Below are 27750 nucleotides of genomic sequence, written 5' to 3' on the forward strand. Positions count from 1 at the left end.
GTGGGACAGCAGGGATGAGTACTCTTCCGCCGCACATTCCAGTTCTGACTCAGAAGCTTGTCACAATAGAAAACATACATGTTTTTTATACTCCCTTATGCAAATAAACTGACTTTTGCCTTCAAAAAATTCCAACATTGCATCTTCGTGACTTATCTGCTAGCCTGTAGTTCAGCTAAAAGAAAGCAAGTAGCTAGTGATGAAGAAACGAACATCTTTGTTTTTACTCCAGTTTAACTTTTCCTCCTAAGGCTGATGGCCTATCAGAAAAAGGAACTGAAGTGAAAACAAAGAACAAAATAGATTGCCCACACAATGTTAATGATTTTGTAACTCTATATGCCTGGCTTTTTCTTTTCTGTTACAGTTCATTAAACTTCCAATTATACCTTAAGACTGCACAATAGCCAAAATAACATATGTAAAATATTAATTCAAAATGTATCTATTTTATTAATAAATTCATTTATTTTCAGTGTCTTTACAGTATGAAATATCAACAACACATAATTTCATAAATAAATCCTACTGCATCCCAGGTAAAGAATGCTGTAGATACATAATGCATACATGACCTTTCTCATTTCCCTGCCATTTTCCAACAAAATAATGTCATTCTTATTTCAGATGCATGTGATTCAACAGTAATCTTGTCCCATTTGTAAAGTCGAGTGGCTTGAACCCCAGACAGGACTAAATCTTCTTATGTAAGGCCTGTCCAGCCATTAAAACTATGCCAAGAACAACACTCATCTAGGCTGTTGCATTCAAGTTGTGGATTCTTTTCCCCAGCACTGTTTTTTGGGGCAGTTAGAAAAAGTATTGGGGGGAGCATGAGACCTGTTCTAAGGAAAATAAGAATTGGTTCAGACATGAGTTCATATAAGACCCTTAAGTGATCTATGCTGCAATGAAAACATGGACTAAAACACATTAAGTACAAATAAGAAAAATTATATTTTTCCTCCATTGGATTATTTTCACTCTATTTTCCGTATGTGTTTTCTCGTCTTCTTCCTTTGACATGTGTTGCCACCTGGAAGGGAAAATATCCTAAACTTGTTTTCATTTTCCTGCTACTGTTGGATGCATACCATTTCTTAAAAATGACATGCAGAAAAGGTTTGTTTTGGGTTTTCTTTACTTGTTTTACCCATCTTTTCTTGTTCATTCAGTAACTTTTCATGCATAGAGAACAGCATTCAGTTTCAATCATCAAATCAAAAGCACATGCTGTTCCTTCATTACTGTTGGAATTCATCTGTACATATAGAGACAATGGGCAAAGAGGAGGAAAGGGTTTCATTCTCTGATTATCAGACTTTAGCAGTTCCTTTTTGGGCAGTAAGTGCTTTCTCACAGCATTGTTTTGTTCCATCCTGGCTCAGTAAGGCTCAGACAGGAACACCTTGTTGCGACACAGAACCAATTTCTAGCCTTTCCTCTCTATTTTGTCGGTGCAAGTTTCTGTTTAGCACCCACTGCCTTTATCACAATTACTCTCAGTTCTCTGTTGTTTGTCCCATTACATATACCATACTTACTTCTAAATAGGACTATTCCAGCCAGTATGAACACTGGCATAACTAGCAATATTAAGGTGCTGTGTGTCTAATGCAATACACATTCACATACATGGAGATCTGAAACCCATAGAAGCCTACTGAACAACCAGAAAAATCCAGTTACTGATAGAACAGTAAGCAAGGAGTGTGGAACACTGCATTATACTGTTGTGAGCTCAGGAGCACCTATAAACAGCTTACAATGCATTAGCTGGTCTGCAGAAATTGTCAGCATGTATTTATTACTTTGCACTGCTATAGGCAAACTATGTGCAAGTTAGCTTAGCATTCTCTCCTGTCAGAACAAGTCACATCACCATGTATTTGCTGCTGGCTATGAGCCTATTCATCCCCATGTCCACATTTACCATTGTGCAAATGATACTTGCTGAACCCTGCTAAGCTGATCTCACATCCAAGCCCCACACTGGGGAGATGCTGCAACAGCAATATGAATTTTATGTTCCTTAATCACAGAAAAGTGACAGAAGCAAATAATATTCAGCACCATTTAAACAACTGATCAGCTACAGGTGAGAATGGAATTGGGTTTACTTCAGCAAAGTTTTATTTCTTCAAAACATTGTCTATAGTGAGCTAGTGATGCAACCACTGAAAAGTAGGAAAAAAAGCTGTCTGCATAACCTTTTCCTTCTATTAGTTTCCTTTAAATAAGTCTTAGTGCAAATAATTTTTCCACATACGCCTGTTACCTGCTTATATAGCTGAAGGCAAGTGTATCATGGAGCTGTTGCAGAGATGTAGGCATAGCCCTCAAAGGGTCAGAAGCACTTGGTTTGTGGCAGGAAACACTTTCAAATAGGTCTGCGCAAGTGCTCTCTTGGAATTTTATCTTCACCTTCATTACATAGAAGCAATCAGTAATACAAAAAAATAAAAATGTGCGGTGCTGGCAGCTTTTCATCCTGCACTCAAAGACAGGAAGTCTCCATTCCCTGTTCACTCTCTCTAATAGCTAGATTATCTCCCACTCCTTTTCCAGCTTGTCTCATCTGCCAGTGTCTTGTTTGGAGAGCTCCTCCAATGTCTCCTCTAACTTGCTATGTATGCCACAGAAGTTTGTTGTCAACCATCACCTTTTTTCACATCAAACAGTCCCACCTGAGAGAGATCCAGCTAGCATCTCTAGGCACTTTTTTCACAGGTCTCTTTCTCTCCTCTGACCAAGTCATTCATCAAATCAGTGCCCTTGTGGTTAGTTATACATCAGCTCCAGTTCAGAATGACTGAAAACCAGGATTCTAATTTTAATTTCTGTTCAGTCATTTCTTGACATCTACAAAGAATACCACTATCATTTTCTTAGGAAGTGGGAAGGTTTGACTGGAAATCTTCACATTGTGGCAATATGTGAATCTCTCAAACATCTTCTTCACATGATCTGTGATTTAACCTTCCCTAGCAGCCATCCTCCTAGCCAGTGTACTTTTTCAAGGTTTAGCCATCCTTTGCTGTACTATTCCTTCCCCATTGCCTTGACAAAGTGTATTCTCAATTACAGTCACTTGGATTGAAAATACTGTTTTAAAGATAGCTCTGCTGGGCCGCCATGTTCACTATACAATCTCCTTCCCCCCCTGCCTCAGAACAGACAAATAACCATTATTTAGTATTTTTGCATACATCTGCTTAGGAAATCTTGCTTAGGAAACTGCATATATGGAAAATACCAAGGGGTAACAACAGTAGGTATAGAACAGTGAAGTTGTCATTCTGCATATGGCTGTGTAAGTTCATTGAAATGACACCGAAGAAGTAAGTGGGAAAAATCAGTCAGGGCTTTTTTTTTTTCTAACTAGAAAAAATAAAAAATTCAATAGCCTAGAAGAACAATATGCATATTCTCAATCACTAATATCAGGGAAATAAAAAACTCCTATCTAGATTTCTCAAAATGGTGATGGAAATAAAATGGTTAAAGTGATATCTTAACTCCATGGAAGAGAAAACTTAACGTTTTCCTTATTACTTTTTTTGGCATAAGAAAATGCATCCAAAAATTACTGAACAGAGTTGTCCTTGTGAATTGTTAATAGAAACCATGAGACAATTCTTTAATGTGCATTTAAGAATAATGGAAAGAATAAACAATAAATATTTAATAACACATGCAATGTAAGGGTTTATCTGACAGATAATGGCCCATGAAAGCAGGAGTTTTATTACATTAGGGAATCAAGTGAACTACAGTCTAATAGTTAAAGCTTTAAGAGTATTTTCTAGTTCCCCACCTCGTAAGGAAAGGACCGAACCCTGTTTTAGTGAAAAGCATATGAAAAAAGAAATTACTTATGGGACTAACTTAGCCCAGAGATCTGTGATCTGTTCACCAATACTTTCTGGGGGGACACCCACAATCTGTATGATTCTTTTCTAAACTGTGAAAGAGAATACCAAAGATTTTAGGATGATTTAACTTGTAGCCATAACAGGTAAAATCACTACTAAAATAACAGGATTGATCCCAAATTACCATTCAAGTAGATTTTTCAATGTTTTCAGCAGGACTACTAATGATTTTCTCTAGCATACATCATCAGTATGTTGTCAAAGCAGCAAGTATACAATTTTATTCAGATAAGCCTTGGGCAGAAAAGAAGTCATATGAATGTGAAGTGTGTGGTAACAAAAATTAAGGAATATTCATTAGTAATTGAGCCTCAGAAGATAATGAAGACTTTCAACTGTGGTGCTATATTTTTCTTCAACCAAAATTGGCACTGGTCTCCAGAAGGGTTTGCTTTATATTATGCAATACTTTAAGTGTAGTCTGCATAAGCAAACAAAAGGGAATAGTACTTACCACTTGCCAAAGAAATTAAAGGCAGTTATCGGCATTCATTACATGTCTCCACTGGCCCTCTCGCCACCTCAAAATAAAAAAATCTCAGCAGAGTACATTAACCTCCAGCCTACTAGAACTTTATCTGACAGAACTCAGCCTCCCAGTGCCAGAGAATCACCCATGAACACACCGCTGTATAACATGAACAAATCCACAACATGGTGTTTCCCCAAATACAGCCAAGATAAGACTTATCACGGACTATAAATCAACCACTGGCCCAACTGTTGCAGTGTTCAGAGCTGCAACCCCAAGTTCTGGCACTGGTTTGCTAGCCATGCGTCCCAGCTCTGGGCCAGGTGCCCCCACTGAACACTACACCACAAGCATTAGTACCTTGGACCAGAATCTCTAACAGCCAGCATGAGAAGCACCTGAGTTGCCAGTTACTGAGGCTGCAACTACAACCTTCTTGGCATTTAAAGCATTTAATTATTGAGTTATGCTGGAGCAGGGTCTGCTTTTAGACTTGGGTGTTTTTCAAAAGCATGACAGGAGGAAGGAGAAGTCCTCTCAACAACTAAACAGGTAGAGCTTAGATATGGAGAGTCCTGAGGACAGCACTGAATCCCCGAGTTACCTGGCATTTCCCAGGAAATTCCCTCCGTCACCAGGCTGGAGGCTAGCTGGGAGGAATGCCTTTCATTGTGCCTGCTGAAAGGCTGTTATTCTGAACAAACTAATCCACATTCATTGGGCCAGCAAAGCAAGGCATCACTCTGCAATGCAACAATTAAAATACCTAGCTGGGAGTGGGGAAATTTGAATTTCAGTCCCTGTTACAAGACTGCTTTTCTAGCCAATTATCATGTAATATTAAAGTACATAAGCAAGGATTAGGAGTCAGGAGCAGAAACTGAGTTCCCTAATAATCTATTCAAAACCATCCATTACCCTGGATACCAACAGGACACAGACTTGGCCATCCTGTGCTGCTGCATTTTTACTGTTACTGATACTCACATTACCTGCTACTATTTCAGATTATTTACACCTGCTGTCACCATATCTATTATTAAAGACAGACATACACCCGTCTTGGAGTAATTTTTCTTTCCAGCCCCTTCCGAGGCATTCATGGAGCCTACTCCTGACTAACTCCTATTAACAAGAAACAAGTAAAGAATATACAAAACTGTCTGCCACTCCATTTCTTCCCTTTCCCACCCACTGTGATATTCACCACTTCCTCTGGTCTCTACAATTCTTTCCCATGCTTTCTTCCTCTTTGTGGTCTTGGTTACCTTCCCCCTTGTAATCCTTTGTCTTCCATGTCTCTTTCTCATCTCAGTTGTTTTGCCTTTCTTCCCTCTTCTTTTCCTTCCTTCCTTTTTCAACACTCAGTGACAATACGGAAGTCTTCCTCTTACATGTATGAAATTCAAAGTGCAGGGACCAGAAGAGCTGTGGAGAAAAAAGAAACAAGACGCAGAGAAGCAAAAGTCATTTCATGGCTACTTAGTAAGAGAAGAAAGGGCTGTCATGAGGTTTTGATCAGAACAACTGTCTTCCAACAGCTTTTGGTTAGAATCCCAGGAAGAGGACTTCCAAGAGCAAATGATGCAAACCAGTGTGAATTATACAGGCCTCAGTGTCCTCTCTAGTTCCTTCTCCTTCCTTGCATGGAGAGTGTTTGGCCACTCTGAAATCCTGCTTGATGAGATTTGAGAAAATTTTCCACCACGTAATGATTTCAGCTATCACCATCAACCTGAATACCATCTTCCCAGATGGGAACTTTCTAAAGGAATGCCAGTGCAACTGGCATTGAATTCCCTCATTATTATCTCATTTCAAAGGAATCCAAGTCTCACTTTTAAAGTTGATCTTTTCCCTTGATTACTGGTGTATGAAAGGCCTAGAAAACAACAAACCAGGGAAAACGAAAGAGCCATCTGAGTGGAATGGTTGCAGTGAACACTGTGATCTTTGGTGGGATAAAGATCAACATGACAAGCTTTCAGCCTTAGCGGTCTGTCGATGATTTCCAGATCATCCCTACAGTGACAAAGACAAGGCATTTTTTAGTTGTAATTGAGATTAGCCTTGATACATACAGTTGGAGCCATGCCTGTGAACTTTGATAAAAGGCTGGCTATGCCAACTATCTCGCACTCGGTTTCACATGAGCAGTAATCTAATGACACCACAAAACTCTCACAATGTCCCTCACTCCACACGTCCAGCCACAGCCATGGACTCATGCCAGAGTGCTTCAACTGTGCTGCTGAAGGGTTTGCCTTCCGAGGACCGTCTGGAGCACCGTACAGACCCTTGCTAAAGATTGGCATGATGCTCACAGCCTCGTAGCCTAAAACACTCGTGCTCTACTCCAGCTCACTAGATGTACAGTCATGTGCTAACTGAAAGCCCATGCATAATACTGGCATGCTTTGGCTGGAGCCTATAAAGATGGGCAAGACTGCTTTTCATGGATGGGAATAAAATATTTTGTTTGTTACTACTAAGCTAACCACAGTAAAACAAATAGTTCTCTTTCATGTGGTGATGAAACAAAGCAATCTTGCTCTATTCCTTTCTTAATTATTAGGTTGAAAGATGCAGTGTCTTCCTGGCATGTTTAATTCTGAATCATATTCATCACATAATATAAATAGCCAGAAACTGTATATAGTAGTGGAGGGTGGAGGTCAGGAAATTAGCTGGCTGTGAAGAACATATTTCCTGTGGAGTCACCCAATCTGTCCTGGATGCAGGCTCCTCCAGCAGCACAAGGCTGCTGTGCCCTCATGCACCAGATAAGCTGAGTAAGTTGTCTCCAACCTTGCTGGCTTATGAAAGCTTCTCCTCCTTGGATGCCACACAGGCAAAACTTACTTTTGTGGGCCTTGTAAAGATGAGTAAAAGGTTTCCCCTCTCTGCCTCCTGTTAGGGGCGGCACGGCCAGCTGAGGACACCACTTTAGCGCAGCTACCCCATGGGGTCAGGGAGGCTGCCATGAGATGTACCTTCCCCACTGAACCCCCCGAGAGGACAGATCTTGGAGGGAAGTGCTGGCTCTACTACCACTCAAATCCAGAATGTCAGCTAAAAAGTGGCAGCAAGTAATACTGTGCACAAAGTGCTAAAAGGCAGAGTTAAAAGTTGTGGGCAGCTGCTACTAAACTCAAACACTTTGTATGCGGTTTGCACTTGGAAGCTGTTCTGCACAAATGCAAAGACTAGCACAAGCCTGGCATGTGCAGCTTAGGCCATCAGGAAAATTAAGACACAACTGCCTGAGGTATTCTGTTGTACCCTGCCCATTGCCTCGCTGCTGCTGTGAGCCGCGATGGTAACCTCAGACCCACGGCAGCTCTCAGCTGACTTAGCAGGAACAATGTGTGTTTTCCACGCTGTTTTGGGCGCAGCAGTGGGCAGCGGGGGCAGCCAGCCTCCCTGCAGAGGCCCGGGCCGTGCGGGATCGCACGGGGCCGGACGGGGGAATGCGGCCCATCCTGACCTGCTGCTCCCCGGGCTGGTGATTTACCCGAGGCCCGCCCGCGGGGCGCCAAGGCAGCGGCGCAGCCCTCCGGCAACCGCAGCCCTAGGTCTGCTCGCCCCGAGCGCCGCCTGCGCAGCCACACGCCGTTTAAGAACTAAGAGAAGGGAAGGGTTTGCCGTGATTTGGCAGGAGTGCACCGTGCCCGGCTGGAGCAAGGTCAGCGGCTGCCGGCCGACACCTGCCCCGGCTGCGCGAAGCACCCGCGTCCTCCGCGCCCCGCTCCGCACCGGCCCCGCGGCCGTGCCCCGCGGGGACGCAGCCTCCCCGTGCGCGCGGCCAGAGCCCGCTCCCGGGTCCCGCGCGGTATTTTTAGCCGCTGACCCAGTTCCCCCGCTCGCCTACCTGCGCCTCCCTCACCGCCCGCCGCGGGCGGCAGCCCCCGCCGACAAAAGCACCGCCCAGGGGCGGCCCGGCCCCGCGGCCCGGCGCCAGGTGAGGAGAGCGGAGCGGAGCGCGGGGCCCGCTGCGGGGCAGGTGCGGCGGCAGCGCCTCGCTCGGGACGGCCCGAGCCGGGAAGGGGCGCGGAGCCGCGGGTGAGGGGCGCAGCTCGGGACGGGACGGGGCGCGGCGGGAGCGCGGCTGCCGGGGCCTCCCGCGGGCGGAGGGGCGCGCGGGGCCGGCGGCTCGGGGCAGTCTTCCCCTTCGCGGCGCAGCTCCGAGAGAGGGGCGGCGGGAGGGCGCCCGCCTCAGCACGGACCGCGGAGGGGAGCGTAAGAAAGCACCAGTGTCGCCGTGGGCCCCCTCGGCCGCGGCGCGGGGCGCGGCATCGGCCGAGTAACGGCTCCCAGGGGCCGGACCGGGTGCGGGTCGGGAGGTGCGCGGCCGGGGACGCCGCCGCTCGGCGCTGCTCCGGCTTGCTTTTCCCGTCTCTTCGTGGCGAAGAGCCGCTTTCCGCGCTGCGCGGGGGGCGGCGCAGGTGCGGCGGCAGCGCGGCCCGAGCCGAGGGGGCTTTGCCTCGGTGGAGAAGTCAGAACTTCGGGGGGGCGTTAGTTGTGCGTTTGGGTGTTTCTGTGCTTAACGAGACGGGGTTTGCGCACTGCTGGTGGAGCTTTTTGGCTGGTTGAGTGCTGACACCGTGTGCGAAGTGTTTGCAGTCTGATAGAGATCGCTCTGGTGCGCCCGGGTTGCTTTGGCCCTTCAGTAAGCGCGCTAACGCTCTTGAGGCTTCAGGAGAGTATCTTTAATGCTCGCTCCTCCGCTTGCTGCTATTTATACCATGCAAGGTTGGCAAGGACAGGAGAGCCAGCATTTGCAAACGACATTGAGCTTAAACTTGATACCATTGTTCCAAGGCCAAGGAGAGAGTGCAGATATTTAAAGTAAAAAAGAAAAAGCAAACACTCTCCTCGAAAGATGCTTCCCCCGCCATGTTTCAGCTGTATGATTGAAGCATAGAACTGAGCATCCCCTTCTTGTTGGGGATATGTAGGGTCTTCAGACACGGCTCTGAAGGTCTGCTACCAGGACTGAAGCTGTGCTGCGGTGGGGGGGTTGGTTTGTTTGCTTTATGCCTGTGCTGTGATGTGATGGGCAGTATGGCTGCTTAAACCCCACACCAGGGGGTGATCCAAAAGGCGAAGTCTTGCACTGTGGCAGGTATGTGACTTTCACTTAGGCAGATAAAATAAACCATTCTTGGTCATTACCTCATTGTAAGGTTTGGAACAGTCTAAAAGTAGCTATAATTAATACTGAATCTAACAAATTGCGTGATACCTATACAACTGAATGGATACTCATGGTTAATTTTTTTCCTTCTCCTTTTTCTATATGAACTCAACAGACAGTAATACTTCTGCCTCTAAAGTGTGTCTGTGTGGGAAGTGGTAGGGAAAGGTAAGCTTTTAACATGGTTTTTAGGGAGCAGAAAAGCTTTAACCTTCTTGATTTGTATCACTGAGATTTTCAGAGTGGATGGTGACTGATGCGATGGAGTTCACAGTCTGGATTACTAAATAAGACCAGTATTAAAAACTGTTTATTCCTCATGACGTGCACCACACTCCTGTGGAACTACAGGGATGTGTTATAGTGCCAGCTTGTGTGACTCCATCCATACCAGCCACTGGGCTGACTTAGTTCTCCTAATGCGTGTTATTGTGGGTGAGCAATAGGTGGCTTTTTCAGCTCTGTTTTTGTGGAGTGTAATTGTACATGTGGTTACAAGGCTGTACTTAAAATTCATGTAGTCACGTTTAAACTATTGCAGAGTTTGGATTTCTGGTTGAGATCAGTCTGCTTCAGAATTGTGGCTGAAATAGTAATACTAATCTGGTAACTCTGATACTAAAACTTTACTTAGCACCATTTTCCATCCAGGGTAAACATGATTCTGTATTTAAAGATTCCATAACTTGAAAGAAATGTCAAACTTTAGTAGCTGGTACCTTAAAATGGGTTTCGTGGTATCTTTTTTAGCAATTTAGATTCGGTAAATAGCAAGCCTTAGTGCTGGATGCCTAACAACTGTTCCTAGTTCTCAGGTGTTTTAGATAGTCAATTCTTAGGTATTAGTTTCAGCTGTGAGACTAACTGCAAAAACACAGTATGAAAGCCTTGATGAAGTCGAGATTTGACAGAGTAATGGTATGCTTAAATGCATCCGGGGCTCCTGTTTCTAACTCTTGCATTTTGTGGTTTCAGACTTTTGTTTTTTTCAATCACATATGGAAGAAGTGGGTTTCTTTTTTAGGAAGAGCCAAGATTCTTGCACAGAGGTAGATAGTTATGGAGAATAACAACTCAAAGGAGGCTATTTTATTTTTTATTTTATTTTAACTTGGAGGACTTGGCATTGAGGTAATATCTAACATGTCAGGTACTAATGATCTCAACAATCCAGCACAACAATTGCTTGCATTTATAATAGGAACTGTGGAATGCAGATTAGCCAGCTGATAGTGTGGGACTGATTTTTTTTTTATACGTTGTATACATATATATGAATTTATACATGTATATATGTATATATTTTTAATATATATAAATGTGGCATGTTATATATTAATGTAAGATGCTAAAGTGTGTCACTGCTGTATTGTGATTGGTGTTGAGAGATACCTGTGTGAGTCTAAGTGCCGCATGTGGTATGATCCAGCAGAAGCTGCTGGAGTGTTTGTCTGCTCCAGAGTCCCTATGCCTGTTAAGTCACTTGTTCTCTTCATTTACTTTCATAGTAAATCCTGAATTACTTTTTAACTGGGAAAATCAAGCCTTTTAAAAGTTGCCTTTGTCCTGTAAATTCAGAGGATTACCTAGTGAGTTTGTGGAATGCTCAGTCTGTGCAATAGTTTGGAGTTAAAGCTGAACAAAGGTTAATTATCTTTATTCTGCTTTACTTGATATCTTTTAGAAAGGGGAGCAAGAGTTAGTGCTTTTCAGTGTTTGTGAAGTTTAACTGACTGTTGTACAGTTTCTTTTAAGCAAACATGAAAGTGAGTGTAGCAGTTTAGTAGGTGAGGGAGTGCTTGCACTGTGGAGTAGTTTTCCTAATTTGTGCATGAAGGTGGTTTTAGATTCAGCAGTTGATCTGCTAGAGGTATGGCAAAAGTTGTTTTCTGTTTTCCTATCTTCTCTATTGTTGCAGATTATATTCCACAAAGTGCATTGGCTATGTGTAGGTATACTTTCGAAGGATCATTTGATTGGAAATTATCGAAGTTGGACATGCATTTTAATTTAGGTCCTCTTCACCTTATTCTTTTGCTTATTTTATGAATTTTGGTGTCTTGAATTCTATGTTATTTAATGGCGCTTCTCTTTATCTACAGTATTCTTTATTGGTAATTTTCTCCTGTCTGTCTTGACATTCATTAAGACATTAATTTGCTATTTACATTATGAATTAACTTCCTTTAACAGTATCAGGGTGTTGTCCTACTCTTGAATTTCTATGATGCTCATTTGAGAAAAATCGAGGAATTACTTGAAATTTGGTTTGAAAGACTTTTAACGCTCCTCTCTGCCACAGGCAGTGCTGTTTGGTGTGTCATGTCCTCTGCAGCGGTGTTGCTTGGAGATTAAATACTTGTTTTGGTAGAGCTTTACCTGTCACAAAGCAGGAACTCCCCTGCCATCTTCATTATGAGGCTTTAAACAATGCTAAACCTTCTGTGAATTTGCACTGGTTCTGTTCAGACTTGAGTAGTGCTCTTTAGGATTAGGAAACCCCAAAGTCACACTTCAGAAAAACACAGCTTGTAGTGAGTCCTCTTCTGTCAACTACATCAGTTTATAATTCTTCCAGGAACTGGAGTAATTAAATGTGATCAAAAATGAACTGTTCCATCTTGATTTGTTGGCCGAGATCTGTCTGAAAGCTGGCTTCTGTTGGTGGAAGAGGTAGCAATTAAACATGTTAAAGCTCAAATAAAACCAAAACCCACTAGGGTGAAAGGACAGGTTGTTTGAAGAACTAATTCTTGCAGCAAGGGGTATGCAGTAGTTAGGTTTCTACTTTGCGGAATGTAAAACCAAACTTTAATTAATCATCTTCTACCTTCGTTCCTGGGAGTATGTACTATGCACAGCATTGGACTGAAATAGTGAGCTTGGTCAGCTGGTCTAAGAAATTACCACTGAAATTATCCTGTTGTCACAGACATCTGATCTGGCTCGTTAGAAAATCTGCAGAGATGGGATAGCAGTGTTTCACATGCTTAAGAAAGCTTTCCCTGTTGTCATTAATGGCATGTACAGTTCTCAGTGTAAAGCTCAGTGCAGTTTGCTACAGGTGTTCCTGTCCTGGTTTTTGAGGGTGAAGAAATAGAGGAAAAGGTATGCTTGTATTCAGCTGCTCGTGATCATGTTTTGGACATCAGTCCTGTGTGTATGTAATTATTTCTGAATCATAGCTGAAGCTCTTAGTGGTTCTGTGGATTTTTTGTTGACATTGACTGTCTAAACATGGAGAGTTTCATGTTGATGTTGTCTCTGCTGAGTCTGTCTCAGCAATGTTGCATGACAGCATTAACCTCATCTTTGATACTGCTTGTTTATGGGTATTTGATGCTGGCCACTTCTGGATGTAGCGTCCTGGCGGTCTTTGGTACCGTAAGCAGGCTTCATCTGATGCAGCACTCTGTCATCTGATTTGTGTGCTGGTTATTGCTTTCCTCCCATCAGTAGTCAAGGATCTTAAAATCATTACTCTGAGCTTGACTGCTATCTACTCTTGGGAAGCCTATTAATTGCAATATTGCACTGTTGCAATGCTACCTGATTGCATGGTTTGTCTGCCAGTTCCACCTCTGCAAGACACCCTTAATGCTCACTCAATGGTTCTATTGCATTGTAGATGTCTAGGAGATGTCTGTAGAAGTTAGGTGTTTCTTGATGCTATTTGGACAACTCCCTGTTTCAGGTATGCGCTCTGCCACATATTTGTGTCTGGACAGCCTATATGGTGTCCATATCATCTTAGTCTTCCTTCAGGTGTTAAGTTTGCAGGAGTTAAACTCTACTGCAGGTTTCTGGTAGAGAGAATGCTATTTTGTAGGTTTGTTTTACTCCTCATTTAGTGAAAAAAGCCAAACTTAACAGCAGTTTATTCTTTTATCTTTCAAGCAGTGTGGAGCCTGGACTGTTGTTATTGTCAGTGAAATCTCATCCTTTTTGGGTCTCTATTACCAGCAGCTGCCATCAACACTGAAAGTATGGAAGAAAAGCTGCCCCTTGTCTTCACAGTTCATAGAGGAGCATGTGTTATCACATAAGATGTGGCTCAACTTAATGAATTTGTTGCCAGCATTGTCTTCCTGAGAAGTACTTTACCCCTCACAGAATACTTATCATGCATGTTTTTGGATGCAGTGAGAGTCATCTTATTGGATGCTCAGTTGCAGGTAATCAGACTTTTGTCAGGTTGGATTGCTGGAGTTCTTCCTTTGCAGGCTTTCTCTAAGCGAAAGGAATTTCTCACAGACATTTTGGTCTGGTTTTGTCCTTGTGTCTCAAAGCTACAGATGTCCCCTGTATTGGGTCTGTGTTTCCTCTGGTTTGTTTCATGCTTGTAAACAGTTCACAGAACCTGTTCAGGAGTTGTTACAGCTGGGTATTATGAAACTGAACCATCAGGGTGTTGTCTTTTATTATAGTAATGTAATCAGCTAGAGCTTTGATGCCAGGAGATAATAATGGCTGGTTCTGCAATTGGCATAGGTTGGTGGCCTTGGGCAGCTGGATGCCTTTAGGTATTTGCACTCTTGGTATCTGCCTAGAAGGATGGCAGAGGCTTGCCAAGCAGTTAGGAAGCTCACTTACTTTAGTGTGTTTGAATCTGTAGTTGCAGAATAAATGTTCTTGCTCCGCACAAACTCATCTAATGAGCAGCTGCTCTAATAATCATTTAGAGTTGTGCAGGACACTGCTTCACCTAAGGTTTCTTTGTCCTTTCTAACTCCTTGATGTACTAATAGCAAGTAGTATGAAGCTCATGAGCTTGACAGTTTTCTCATGAGATTATCAAGGCTCTTGGTCATCCACTTCATTATGTATACCACTTGTGGTAGGAGTTTGTGTCTACCTTATTGCACAAACGCACAGATGAAGATATCAGAGTTTCTGTATGTGGTTAGAACGCTTCACTGACTTTCTTTCCTTGCCTTGGCCTTACTGAGTTTGTGTGCCTTGGATTTCATGCAATAAAATGTTCTGCTGCTGAGCGAATGGGCTCTGAAGTCAGATACCATAAAGCGAGTCTTTAATGTCACAGATTTCTCATAGGCTTCCTAATGGTTGTATTAGTATTTATTTGTGCTTCTCTGTTCTAGTAGTGCCAGGTCTCAACACATAAGATGTTAGTAAATGTGGTTCCAAATTTCAGCCAGCTTGAGGTGGTGGTTCATTTAAGAACTTAATTGCAAGGTGATAATTAAATAGGAGCTGTCTTCAGTTTCCTAGGTGAGGAGGCTATATCATTAGACCTTCTGAAGTCTTGCTAAAAGCTGCCTCTGCTGAAAGGTATTGCAGCTCTAGCCATTACTTTGGCAAGAAGAGTATTGAGTGTGATTTTTATTTCTTGTTGTATTGGACTAGTAGCTTCCGTGTTTGCCCTGTTGCCTGTGGGCTTCAAGCACTGGGCCTGATGCCTGCCATTATGAGTTGAGGTCTCTGGATTTTTTTCAACATGTGGCTTTTTCCACTTGTCCGAGCCTAGTGGCAATCAGTATTGTAATTCTTTCCCTCTGTGCCCAGCTATCTTTATAGCCTTGTCTTCCGTAAGCTGAGCTGTTGGCATCCCACAGATTGCTGCAGTGTTGGGCTGCTGTGTAAGCCTTGTTCTACAGTGATGTGCGTCACAGATGTGCATTTGTAAAAATGCATGTTTTAAATAAGCATTGTGGAGCCTTGGGGGTGCAACTGTAACATACCCATAACTGAGAAGAACAAAGGCAATGAACTGCAGCGGTTAGAGCAGCCCTTCTAGCAGAACGCTTGACACTTCAGTGGTGTAGCTTGGCATATGGGCATGCCTCCAGAATTTACCCTCATGTGGGGTACCCTGTAGGTAAGTTGTCATCTAAATATAGTAAGCCTAATGGGCTATTTTTGGTGCAAAGTAAGTGGGAAAGCTTTGGCTTGTACAGGATCGCTCCATCACAGGCTTTTGCATACTTTCAGTTGTGTAGCTTTCTTACTGGAGACCATGTGGAAGCTGGGTTGGGGGACTTTGGGATCAGCCTTTCTGCAATGGGATGCGTATCATTGATAAGTAAGTGCAGTTCTGTAGAGGTCATTCCATAGTAGCCACAGAAGTTATATTTAGAACTTGTTTATATTTGATTGGTGTCAGAGTAAAGCTACTGTTACAAACTGATTATTTATAAACACTCAATGAATGCCAGCTTCCTGTAGAGGAGCAGCATAGAACTTTGTTATGAAAAAAAACCTGTGTGGGGAAAAAGGTTTTTAGGAATAAAAAACCAGTTGCAGTGTGTTCTTGATGGCTGTTTTCTTTTGCCAGGCAATGGCTTAATATAAAAGTGGTTTTATGCTTGTTGGTGGTAAATGTAGCCAGATGCTGTAGCTCAGTATCCAGGACTAATCATGGTCTCCAGGTAGCAGAAGATGGCTGATGAAACAGTTGCAAAAGTACTGTGGTGGCTCCTTCCCTGTACCTCTGTGGCTGATCTTACTCCTCTCTCCCCACAAAAAAAAAATAATCTAAAAATGTCATATTTGTGTTCATCTCATTCACTCACAGCTAAATAAGAAATAGTTGTAGTGGTGCACAGAGTTGCCAATTCCTGAATCTCTTAACTGATAACAGCCTTTCAGTGTGCCTGCTTTGTTTTCTGGTTATGTTTGAGGGGCGCAGTTTCAGAGAAATCTTAAATGGCAAATTAAACTTTCGCAATAACATTGAATACCTTGGTAATCGTGCAACCTATTAAGAAGAGTAAGTGTAGCAACCCTGTCCTTGGTCATTGAGCTTTTAGTTGTTGATTATTTGTTTTGTAAACGTAGATGCGAGCTCAGTGTGTAGAATATCGGTTACCACTTTTCGGTAGCTGGGTTTTGATATGGAATAACCAAAGGAAATCTTGCCTGTGAAATCTTCAAGACTTTTCTGGCTTTCCCAGTGCGAAACAGTAGTGTTCTTAAACACAGAAGATGACTCTGTAGTGCCGGAAGGGGAAAATGTCACATAATGTGCATCTGTCCATGCTTGAAAAGAAGTCTGTCACTAAAGGGATTATGAATATTCCAGTGCCTTTTACATGCTGTTACAGTTTCTCCCAGAAATCATTTTCAGGAAGTGGCAAAATGGCCTTTGTACTGAGTGATACTGCCTGGAGAGCAAGTTTAATCTCTCTGGACTAACAGCTGCTTTTCTACAAACCAGTGACTTCAAGGTTAATGTTTAAATATTTAAACAGATTTGGCTTATTGCCATTTGAGTAGAGCAGCATGTGCTTAACCCCGAGACTCGCACAGTTCCCTGGGAAGCATGAAAAAATTACTCAGTAGTGATCTGGTAAATTCAAGGATTATGATTTAAGGCTAATCCTGAACAAGGGTATCCTAAAGGAGAACTATCGATCCAATTTCCCTGTTTACCTGAGGGGAAGGGAAGTTTTACAGATGCTATCACAACTTTTTAGGTTAAATAGGAGCATGCATTTGTGGGTCAAAGTCCAGTGTAAGCAAGCTGGTGTGGACTCTGGTAAAAGTAATCCTAAAAGGTACTGATCTGCATGGAGGAATTTGAAACTTGTTGAAAACTGGGTAACTTGTTAAATTTGGGTAACTTTCTTTTTAGTTTGCTTTGGGTTGGAATGCAAGGGTTAAGTAAAGGTTTCATGAGTGTAAAGCTCAAACTTAATTTGGGAGTCTCAGTACTTATGACTTGAAATGGAAAAAATTAAAGAAGAGAGCCAAGAGCAATCACTGCTTAAGAACGCTGGTGTTCTTAAGATGTCTAACGCTCTTTACCTTAATCCAGAGGACTGCGTTGCCTGTGTCTGGAAGAGGGGCAGAAGCTTTGACCTTGGGACTGTGTCTGTAACGTGGTTTTATTCTGACCTGAAGTTTACCAAGAACTCCACTAAAAGCATCCCTCTTGGGGGAGAGCTTCTGCCTCTTGTGCCAGATGATGCAGACACAGGTTCTCTGCCAAGTATCCCAAGTATTTTCAATTAGTGGCCAGGTCCCAGCCATGCTGCATTGGTGGCTGGTTGTCCTCTGGAGTTGAGGGAATGAAGCAGTGTATGAGGTGTGATGAGATAAACTTGGCTGGGCAAGGAGAGCCTCGTCTTTCTTTGTTGTTTAATTTGAACATGAGATTTATACAACTATGTGAATTTTTCAACATGTCCAACCGTATCCTGGGCTGCATCAAAAGGAGTGTGACCAGCAGGTCGAAGGAGGTGATCCTGCCCCTCTACTCTGCTCTTGTGAGACCTCACCTGGAGTATTGTGTGCAGTTCTGGTGTCCTCAACATAAAAGGGACATGGAACTGTTGGAACAAGTCCAGAGGAGGGCCACGAGGATGATCAGGGGACTGGAGCACCTCCCGTATGAAGACAGGCTGAGGAAGTTGGGGCTGTTCAGCCTGGAGAAGAGAAGGCTGCGTGGAGACCTCATAGCAGCCTTCCAGTACCTGAAGGGGGCCTATAGGGATGCTGGGGAGGGACTCTTTGTCAGGGACTGTAGTGACAGGACAAGGGGTAATGGGTTAAAACTTAAACAGGGGAAGTTTAGATTGGATATAAGGAGGAAATTCTTTCCTGTTAGGGTGGTGAGACACTGGAATGGGTTGCCCAGGGAGGTTGTGAGTGCTCCATCCCTGGCAGTGTTCAAGGCCAGGTTGGATGAAGCCTTGTGTTGGAGGATTTAGTGTAAGGTGTCCTTGTCCATGGCAGGGGGGTTGGAACTAGATGATCTTGAGGTCCTTTCCAACCCTAACCATTCTATGATTCTATGATTCTATGTGGAGCCTCACACTTAAGAACTCTTTAATGAAAATCATTAAAAATCCCGTAACTTACAGCCTATGAAATAAATATTTGAGGTTGCAACAATTTCTCAGACAAACTAGTTTTTGGTTTAACTCTGGTCAAGTTGTGTGGTATTAGTATTACAGCACGGAAGTGAAATCCTCTGGATCAGTGATACAGTTGACTGCTTGAGCTTGTTTGCATATCCTGTAGGGGGAAAAAAGGGACGACGCTACAAATGGCCAGCACAGAATTAATACATCGCATATTACCATGTGATTTATGTGGACTAAAGGGGTGGTGCCTAAGTAATTGGTTATGAAATATGCACAGTGCCAAAAAGCATGCTCCTGTCACCAGCATGAGTACTGCAATTCAAACTAATATGAACAAGTTTTTCTTTTCTATCACCTGTGTCAATAGTTGGAGAGAAAATGTAATGATAATTTAATATATTTGGGAATTTCAGTATAAATGAAATAGATTTCTACTTAAATAGCTGTTTCACTTGCCATCCCAGGATAGGAAGACAGATGTGCTTTTGGTTGAGCAGCCTCCTCATGTCATCATCTGGTGGTTCAGAGGAAAAAGGAATCAGACTAAAAACAACAGAGTTTACATTTGTGTGCTTTACAGATGGATAATAAAACGCTGAACGGTTTCATCCAAGAAATAAGACACTACCTCAGCTGGGAAACTTTTAGCGGGAGCTCTGCTATGCCTGCCTTTTAAGGTGAAATTTTAAAATCTTACTTCTGAAGAGACAGGCTCTTTTCTGATCCTAGCCTGTTAAGTTGGGTGAAGGAGAGCAACGTATTCAGGTGCCACTCTGAGAATCTTCCAGTGATACCTGCCTGGTGCTCTTGTGTATACACACATTGACCTCCTCCATCAGCACTCTTCATCACCCTTAGTCAAGGGGAAAGATTGTAGCAGTCAGAGCGGTAGGGAAACAATTCCAGAAGTCCGTCCAACAAAGCACGCAGGTTTAATTGGCTAAGAAAATATGAATGGATGGGTCAAATAGAAGATAAAGTTGGATCTGTGTTGTTCTGAGGGAGAAAGAAGGAGAGTGGTTGGTGATGGCTTTTTTGCAGGGAGGTGGTTGGGCTTTGTTTAGATAGAGCGAAAGCATGTTAATCTTCATGTGTGAGATTGTGTTCAGCAGAGTGGGGAGTAATACAGCAGAGAGATCAGCCTGTAGCTCAGTGTAAACTGACCTTAACAAGCAGCTTTTTAGAACTTCTCAGGGTCATGGCCAGGCAGTAACAAGTTCAAGAGGTGACCCAGGAGGGTCAGGTAATGGGGAGGTGATGGCAGGCTTGGCATGTCAGGTGGAGGGGTGGTCAGGATGTACAAGCTTCAGCTGGTGATGTGTTCATTGTGGGGTAGTGGTAGCACATGGTAGATGGCTATGTTTAATGTATCCTGCTCTGTCCTGTGTGCCAGCTGGGCAGCAGTGGGGCATACCACCCAGTGAAACTCTGAATGGAGAATGCCTGTAGTGCTGAGGGAAGGCTTTCTCAAACTGAGTATCTCCTGAGGTAATGGATATATACTCACTGCTTTAGTTCCTTCTGATTTCTGTGTGGGGTTTTTTGCTCTGAGAGATGATTATAGCTTGCAGACAGCTATTCCTGTTTTGCAGGTGCTCAGCTCTCTGCTTTTCTATTTTCTGGTGCAGCCTATTTTTCTGATGGTGAACACACTGAACTGGGAGCTGGTATTTGGGGCATTGAGATGGGATCTCCATGACAAGCTGTGTAGTGCCAGTCTTTGCTCTTCCAGTGTTATCATCTTCCCCCGGTAACTCAGCAGAGCTATAGCATGCTCTGTATCAAATGCAGTTTAGATCCTGTTGCCATCCAGGTAACTTTTGCAAGGCTCTTTCAAGAACAGAAATAGATTTGGATTTGTCAGATCAGTTCATTTGACATCTCAAAGCACTTCAGTGTTACAAAAATCATTGGTAAAGGTTGTAATCTAGAAACATAGGTTCTATGTTATGATAGAGTTTTTTCCTGTTTTGAAGGTAAGCATTTAATTCATTTAGCATCTGTTGCTAAAGGGTGTCTTGGTAGTGCTAGAGTTTTCATGTATTTCTGTGTAGGAAAAAGAGCTGATATTCTGTGCCTTCTTTTAAGGACGGTGCATTATCAGTTCTCATTTATAATCAAAGATAACTGCATAATTTCTTCTGAAACTTACATATCACCTATAGGATGCACGCGTGCATTGATCTTAAGATTCCTAACTTTTTTTCAGAAGTATTAGAGGTTGAGTTTGTTTTTTTGTGGCCTTATAAGAGACTTCAAGTTGGTTTCATCTCTTATAGCTTGAAAACCCAGTCGTTGAACTGAATAAATTAAATGAATGGAGAAAGTTCTCGTTTTGTTCAGAAATACACATTATTCTGAAATGTTAAACTCTTCAGCTTTGTATACCCAAAGCCATTGGTTTGTGTTTAAAGTGTTGTCAGTGAGCATGTGCCGCTTGAATGGCTTAATTTGAATGATGAATATGTTACAGTGGAATTTAATATAGCTGTCATAATTTCACATTTAAATTGACTTTGTTGAGGTGTATTTGTTTATTGCAGTTCTTTTGTACCCTGAAGAAAGAAATACTTTCAGAGGGTGAAAAAACCTTAACGCTGTTTTACATAGGTAGTGTATTTTCGCTTTTCATTTCTTCTACTTTTCCTTCAATGCCGAATTGAGAAGGTTGCAGTAAATAGGTGTAACAGTGAATTATACACTTCTAGGGTAAATCTAAGGTGTGGTTAAACTGAGTAAAGGAGAGTCTCCAGTTCAGCTCTTTGGAAGCACCATATCCATCTTTCCTTGCCGAGAGCAAACAGGAGTACGAGACTGCGGTTTACGTTGCTTAAAAAGGTGAGGGAGAACTGTTAATTCTGTAGGGCAAAAGTGAGTAACTGTTTGATGTGTTGCAATATGACTGTTCTGAACAACTGTTTTTTCCCCAGGCTATCTGGAGGTAGGCTAAGATTACATTTGTGCAAGCTGCTCTGCAGACTTTTTAATGTAAGATAGTCTTGTAGAGTAGCTGCTTGTTGTAATTTGTGGTGCACAGGGGAAGGATGGCAACAGAGGGGGGAAAACACGTGCGTGCCCATGTGCATTATGAAAACAACAGTTTGCGTTTTTGAAGTCTTCAGAGTCCCTCGGTAACAGAGAGTTTGGCAAGTCCATCCTCCTCTTGTGCCAGGCCAGGTAAACCGATTGCTTGCTTTGTTGAACAGAGCTCTTGTTCCCCGCTGTAAATGAGTTCTGAAGCAGTACAGAAAATAGCTCTTTGCAAGTATCATCCATCACATCTGTGAAGTCCTTGTCAAACCTGCTCTTGGGATGTGTTGCTAGCACACAGGGAGATTTGAATTCGGTGCTGGCTGAGTAGAAGGAAAATTCTTGAGCCTGAGCCTTTTATTGCTGCGTGGCTGAACTGATCTTTGAAAGATGAAATCTCATGAGAGGACTCTATACAGTCTGGCTTATATGTTCAGTTTTGTATTGGGTTTTTCCCCCCTTAATCTTGCTGATTGCTTGTGCTCTGATGTATGCCACTGAGGAGAGTTTTTGATGACTAATTTCCCTCAACTCATCCCTTTAAAGGCCTGTGCATTGACTATAGTAGGTGTCTTGTGGTGTGTCCTTCTTTCCCCCCATGCCCTAGTGTGAAATGCTACTGTATTCCAAATAACTTTCCAAATGTATTACTTGAACTTGTTCTGTATTCCATAATACAGAAGCATGCTCTTATATGGGGCTCTTACAGTTTATTCTCTGCTACTTAGAGGATAATGAGATTACTTCTACTTTCTGAAGCTGTTTGCCTAAATGTAGTCCAAAATAAACATTTTAGTTGCAAAAATTGCATAGAAGCTGGTAATCTTTGTGAGGGAGGTTTGGTGACTTCTATTAAACAGTAACTACATACTGACATTGATTTAATGATCCCTGGTGTTTCAAATTTAACAGCTAAAACAGAAGCATTAGTGGCTTCCACAATTAATGCTAAAAACATGCCAGGCTGGGAGAGAAATGCCAGAAAAAAGCCCTGCAAGTAGTTTCCATATGTTGCTGACACATTATTTCCTGGAAGGCTTGTTGATGTGTTGGCAAAACTAGTATATGTATGCCATTTTCTATTAAAGTTTGGGAAGAACAGTCGCAGCTCTTAAAATGGAGAGTTGGGATGATAAAAGGCCTCTTCTTAGTGGGTTTTTTGGTATTCTCAGTATTTGATGTGATCTTTCATCACTGATCTTTGCATGCCAAGGCATTGCTTTTTGTCTGCTCCTGACTTCAGCTAAGCTACTAAAACAGGAGCTACCAGTATTTGATTTCTGAATAGAAGGAAAGATCAATCAAACTTTTAAGTGTGGAAAAGGAAATCTCATGTGTTTCCCCTTATGGGAAGGGAGAACCCCTATACCTAGGATGGGAAAAAGTGGGAAAATAGTGTAATATTGCAGAATGTATTTAAACCAACACAGTTACTGACTTGAATGTATTATTAAATGATAATAAATGCTGTCTTAATAGAGCTGAACTTGTAGGCAGGACTGACTAACCTACAAACAAGCATCCAGTGCTCAAGGGTAGAGCTCAACGACAGGGACAAGCAAATTGGTGACTGTCTAAAAAACTGCAGTTTAGGTAATGGCAGGGTACCTCCCCCTTGCTACCACCTCCCTTAGTCTTTCAGGGTTTGGGTCAAGCACACGGGTAGCCACAGTGTCACCTTAGCTTTTGGCTCTACTGTGACTTTTATCTTTCTTCTAACACAGATATGCAGGGGGAGAGTCTGAATGCAGGAGTCACACCTGTGTGTGGGTCTGTGTTAGATAAGAGTAGTAATCACTTCAAAATCAATCGCAGAAGTCAGTCTTGAGGGGTTGTAGTGCATTGGGAATAGCTTAAATTTATGATACTATTTCTTAGGTTATCTTACAACCTTTTAAGAATAGTATCTGTTTTCAGTGTCCCCTGTTCCAGCACTGAAATTTCAGAGGAGGAAGGGAGGAAATAGTTATAGCTTCATGTATTTCTGTACCTCATGTCTTTTCTGTTCTTTCTGTTACCGTAGACTGGGACTGGTAACAGCGCTTTTCCAGAAAGCTTAAGATTTTTCTTAGTAAAATGCCCTTATCTTGTTGCCATTGAGAGGTGAAGAGTGTAAGGAAGCATGTGAGGAATAGTGTCTAATACACTTAAGCAGTGAAGAGTGGAAACTCTGGCCAGTGTCAGGTGTCCTGCACAGCCAGACAGGGTTAGCTTTAGCACAGCAAGCTAACATCTACAACCAGAAGGTCTGGAAAAGTGCATTAAGCTGAATCTGGTGAAATGTTTAACAAAATGGGAACAGTGAAGCTGCTGCAGGCTCTGACTTACACCTGTGTCTGTCTGAGAACACATATAGATACACTTTTCAAATGGAAAGCATTGTCAGAGCTAATGTGCTGCTTTTCATTGCTCCCCAAAACTGATCCTTTCCACAACAGACGGAGTGAAGGGGTGTAGGCTGTGGAGACAGCAATGGGGACTGCTCACTTCATCTCCCCTACTATGATCTGAGGAAGCATAGCATCTGAGGTGATCACGTAGTGCTGATTGCTGCTCAGGAATGGGCTTTCATCTGTGGGAAAGGAGGAGCAATTGTATGATCCTAGCACATCTTATCCTGTTCCTGGTCACTCTACCTTAGATGAAGCTGCCTGTGACAATTCATTCAGATGCTTGAAAAGCAAATGTGCCCACCTACGTCTTGCAGCTGAGGCTTTCTGACTTCCAGATATAGGGAAGAAGTTCTTTACTGTAAGGGTGGTGAGGCAGTGGAATGGGTTGCTCAAGGAAGCTGTGAATGCTCCATCCCTGGCGGTGTTCAAGGCCATGTTGAACAGAGCCTTGGGTGAGATGGTTTAGTGTGAGGTGTCCCTGCCCATGGCACGGGGATTGGAACTTGATGATCTTCAGGTCCTTTCCAAACCTAATTATTCTATGCTTCACTGCTTTACCAGTGAGGCTTTAGCTGGTGAAAGTGGGTGACTTGTATTTGCATCAGTACAGTGGCTGAGGTCTGTTCTGTGTAGGAAATTGCTGTTGCCACTTAAGCACTTAACCAGTATAGTAAAGCCTGCAGGCACCTTCTGTTGGGAGAAGTAGCTAGTGACTGGTATTTCTCTGTATATGTTCATTCTAAATAAGCATGACAGTGCTGACATCTTGTTTCTTTTTGAATATGGTATGAATTAAGCAGAAGGTGGTCTTGTGACTCTCACTCACCTCTTACTTTTTTTCCCTAGTCAGTAATCTTAAAGTCATCACTACTGTTCTGCTCTGGGAGGGGACTTTTATTCAGTCACCCTTTTCCAGGAGGGATCTCAAGTTTTTCTTGCTGCCTTCAGTAAAACTTTGGGATTTTTCAGGCATCCATAGCTTTCTAAAGGAGTATCAATTTCTGAGGGTTTATTCTTGCTGTGAGGAAAATGTGGCAGCCTTCAAGTAAGGAGATTCTGGGTTTGGAGTCTCCTCCCTATGTTGATGATGATGTAGTCCCTGCAGTTGTTGCTATTTAAGTGAGTGCGCAGCTCTGATTGCTGCAGTTGCATCTCTTTAGCTGTTAAAAGCTGCTGAGGTGGTTCCTCTTGTGCTGGAGGAGCTGTCAGCTTTCCTGGACCTCAGCTGGCCCTGCGCATCTTGGCAGAGAGGGATGGCATGACAGGGCTGTCAAACTCTAGTGGTTCATGAAATGTGAGATACATGAAACTTGGCAGGCTCAGTTTGAGAGGTCTGGTGGTGAGACCACAGGAATGTTCTCTAACTTGGTATTCAATTTCCCCTTCCATGCTGGGTATTTTGAATGTATTGACCTTCTGGGTATGTGCAGGATGAATCTGTCCAGGCCATGGGGTGAATTTATGCAAATAAAAGAGTCTTGCTCAGCAAGGTGTTGACCCAAACGGTTGCTGGTGCATGGATTTCAGTTACCACTGCCTGACTTTGTCTTTGTTATTACGTTGTTTGTTTCAGAATAGAAGCAGTTTTCCTGTGGTTGGTTTGGGATCTGAATTATTCACTGATCTAGCTGTTGATTTGCATACATGCTTCACATTTAATCCTTAGCCTAATAGGGACCTTAGTAAATATATTTTGTGTTACTTACATAACTATAAAATGCTAGTTCTTTACTAGAACTAGTATCTTCTCCTTGTGGGATATGTCAGTTACACTTAAAGAATAAGGTAGAGATAGGCATCTGATTCATAAAGTTTTCTTTACAGTAAGCTCCAGTGTGTTACTGTACTAAATCTGTGGCTATGATAAGTCTTGTCATTGTTTTGTCAAATAGCTTTTAAAACATATTTTTCCATTGTGTGGTTGTATGAGCAAACATAAGGGTACCTGACGTATAAATAAACCTGTATACTGCAGTTTATTCCTTTTTATTTCTGCATGTGGAAGCTAATGCTGAGTAGGCTTGTTGAAGTAAGCATAGTGAGGATAGTGCTGCATCTTGTATCCGCTCCATTCTGTGCAAAGTAGCTGAAACATGCTTTAATGTGATAGGATGGAGATGTAAAAACAGGCTACTAAGCTGATATACCACCATTAGAGCTGATCAGGAGAAGGCACTGATGACTGCAGTGGTTCCTGTGTTAGTAAAGATTACTCTGCTTAAACCAGAATATGCTCTCCAGCTTGTTATGTGAATACCACTTTATTCTCAAGGTTTAAGTTCTTTCAGTGAAGTCTCTGGGAGCCAAAGTACATTTGAATCTCTCAAATAAATCAGAGATAAAAAGCATTCTTATGATGATTCTCATCAAATAGCATCCCAGACGCTGCTTCTCTAATATAGCATGTGCTTGGCTTGGGTTTGGTTTGTAGTGGAAATCAGAGTCTCCTTGTAGTACATGGAATTAATGGTTTGTATGCCTACAGTAATTTTTAGGAACGAGTGTAGTTTGTTCATAGCACTTAAATTTGTTAGTTGCCAACATTTGAATAGGAATAATCAGAACCCTGAAATTTTCAATCCTGATGTACGAACTTGGAATTCGGGGACACAATGGGGAGAAACACAAACCAGATTTGTTTCAGCTAAGATAGAGGGGGGCAGTATACTGCTAAGACTCAAAACTGTTCGACAGTGGCCTTAAGAAGCGCTTGCTTTTGCTTCCCCCTTGGGTGGGGAGGAGAAGACTGAAACAATTAAGGTAACGATTCAGGAGACTTTAGTACAGTTTAATATTATGAAAATGGTTACTTCTGCTGCCTTTCGCATCTGCTGTTCTCTTTAATACAGTGACTCATGAAGAAAATGGTTAAAGGACTCAGTCTTAACAGCTTTCATTGATGTGGGAGGCTTGATTGTCTGACATACAGCTTGGTTTTCAGACTGATGTGCATGCCTCAGAAGCTGATGACCTGCTATACGCTCATTTGAGAATTTGCGTTTTGATCCTTTAAAGCAAACAAACAAAACCCAAACCAAAACAAAAAAACCCCAAACAAACGAAAACCCAAAAAAGAATCTGGCTGAGGTCTGAGTTTTCTTTAAGACCTTCTCTGTGGTCACAAATGAAGTACCCAAGCCACCAGTTGGTCTGTGATGTGGAAGATCAGAAGAGCAGAACTAAACTGAGCTTTCTGTACTTGTAGGCAAATTGAACCTTGGCCCCCTGCATGGCAGGTGTCCCAGTTGCTGGCACCATCCCTCCTTCTGACTTTTGGCATTTACCTAGTTTTGACTGGAACCTTTTTGTAGGTGCAAGAAATCCATCCCAAGGAAGTGCGTTACACCCAGTGTGTCCATAGGTCTATTTTGTGGACTGCTGTTCCTCTGTTTTTTTCAGAAAATTTTGAATAATTTTAGGTCTAACCACCAAATACTGCTTTGCCACCCTGAAGGCTTAGTTATACATGGACTTTTACCAGAGTACTGAAGCAAGTGGTTTCCAGGTACCCCAGTCCCTTCCACCCCTGCTTCTTGTGAGGCAATTTCCTCTGGAGAAAGTTTGTAATGCAGCACTAATTGCTGGCAGTTGACGTTTGAGAGCAAATGACTTGTGAAAACACCTCTGGTATGTTTAACTTGGCTCAGAGAACACAGAACCCCAGTGGTGTATTTGAAGGGAAAACATCACAGTAGAAACAGTTTCCTCTTCCAAGAACATCCCCCAATAACTGATGAAGGAGGGAGAGAGCACTCTAATAAATACTCTCTAAAATTAAAGAAATGGAACGAGGTCTGGGTATGGAGATCTCTTGTGGATTCTTCCTGGATGGTTTGCTCAGCTCCATTTTTTTTTCCTCGGCATTCAGCGGTTAGGGCTGTGTGTTTTCCTAGCA

At 42.6% G+C, this 27750-nt stretch overlaps 1 protein-coding gene and 1 long non-coding RNA gene across 6 annotated transcripts in view; one reads left to right on the plus strand and one right to left on the minus strand.

The window, feature by feature from the left end:
* Positions 1-429: 429 nt before the first annotated feature.
* Positions 430-8346, minus strand: LOC136022759 (uncharacterized). Of its 2 annotated transcripts, none has more exons than XR_010616323.1 (4): positions 8279-8346; positions 5676-5835; positions 4390-4456; positions 430-1036 (listed from the first exon to the last, which is right to left on the minus strand). It is a non-coding gene; the product is annotated as an uncharacterized LOC136022759 (long non-coding RNA). The 2 variants fall into 2 exon arrangements; XR_010616322.1 differs by lacking the exon at positions 8279-8346 and adding an exon at positions 6000-6161.
* Positions 8260-27750, plus strand: part of MTUS1 (microtubule associated scaffold protein 1) — a 119581-nt gene continuing 100090 nt past the window's right edge. For 2 of the 4 annotated variants that reach the window (XM_065696378.1, XM_065696387.1), the window contains exon 1: positions 8380-8469. The gene's annotated coding sequence lies outside the window, so the exon portion shown is untranslated. The other 2 variants (XM_065696371.1, XM_065696361.1) reach the window with 2 other exon arrangements.

The sequence above is a fragment of the Lathamus discolor genome, chromosome 1 (genome assembly GCF_037157495.1).
Source record: "Lathamus discolor isolate bLatDis1 chromosome 1, bLatDis1.hap1, whole genome shotgun sequence".
NCBI lineage: Eukaryota > Metazoa > Chordata > Aves > Psittaciformes > Psittacidae > Lathamus > Lathamus discolor.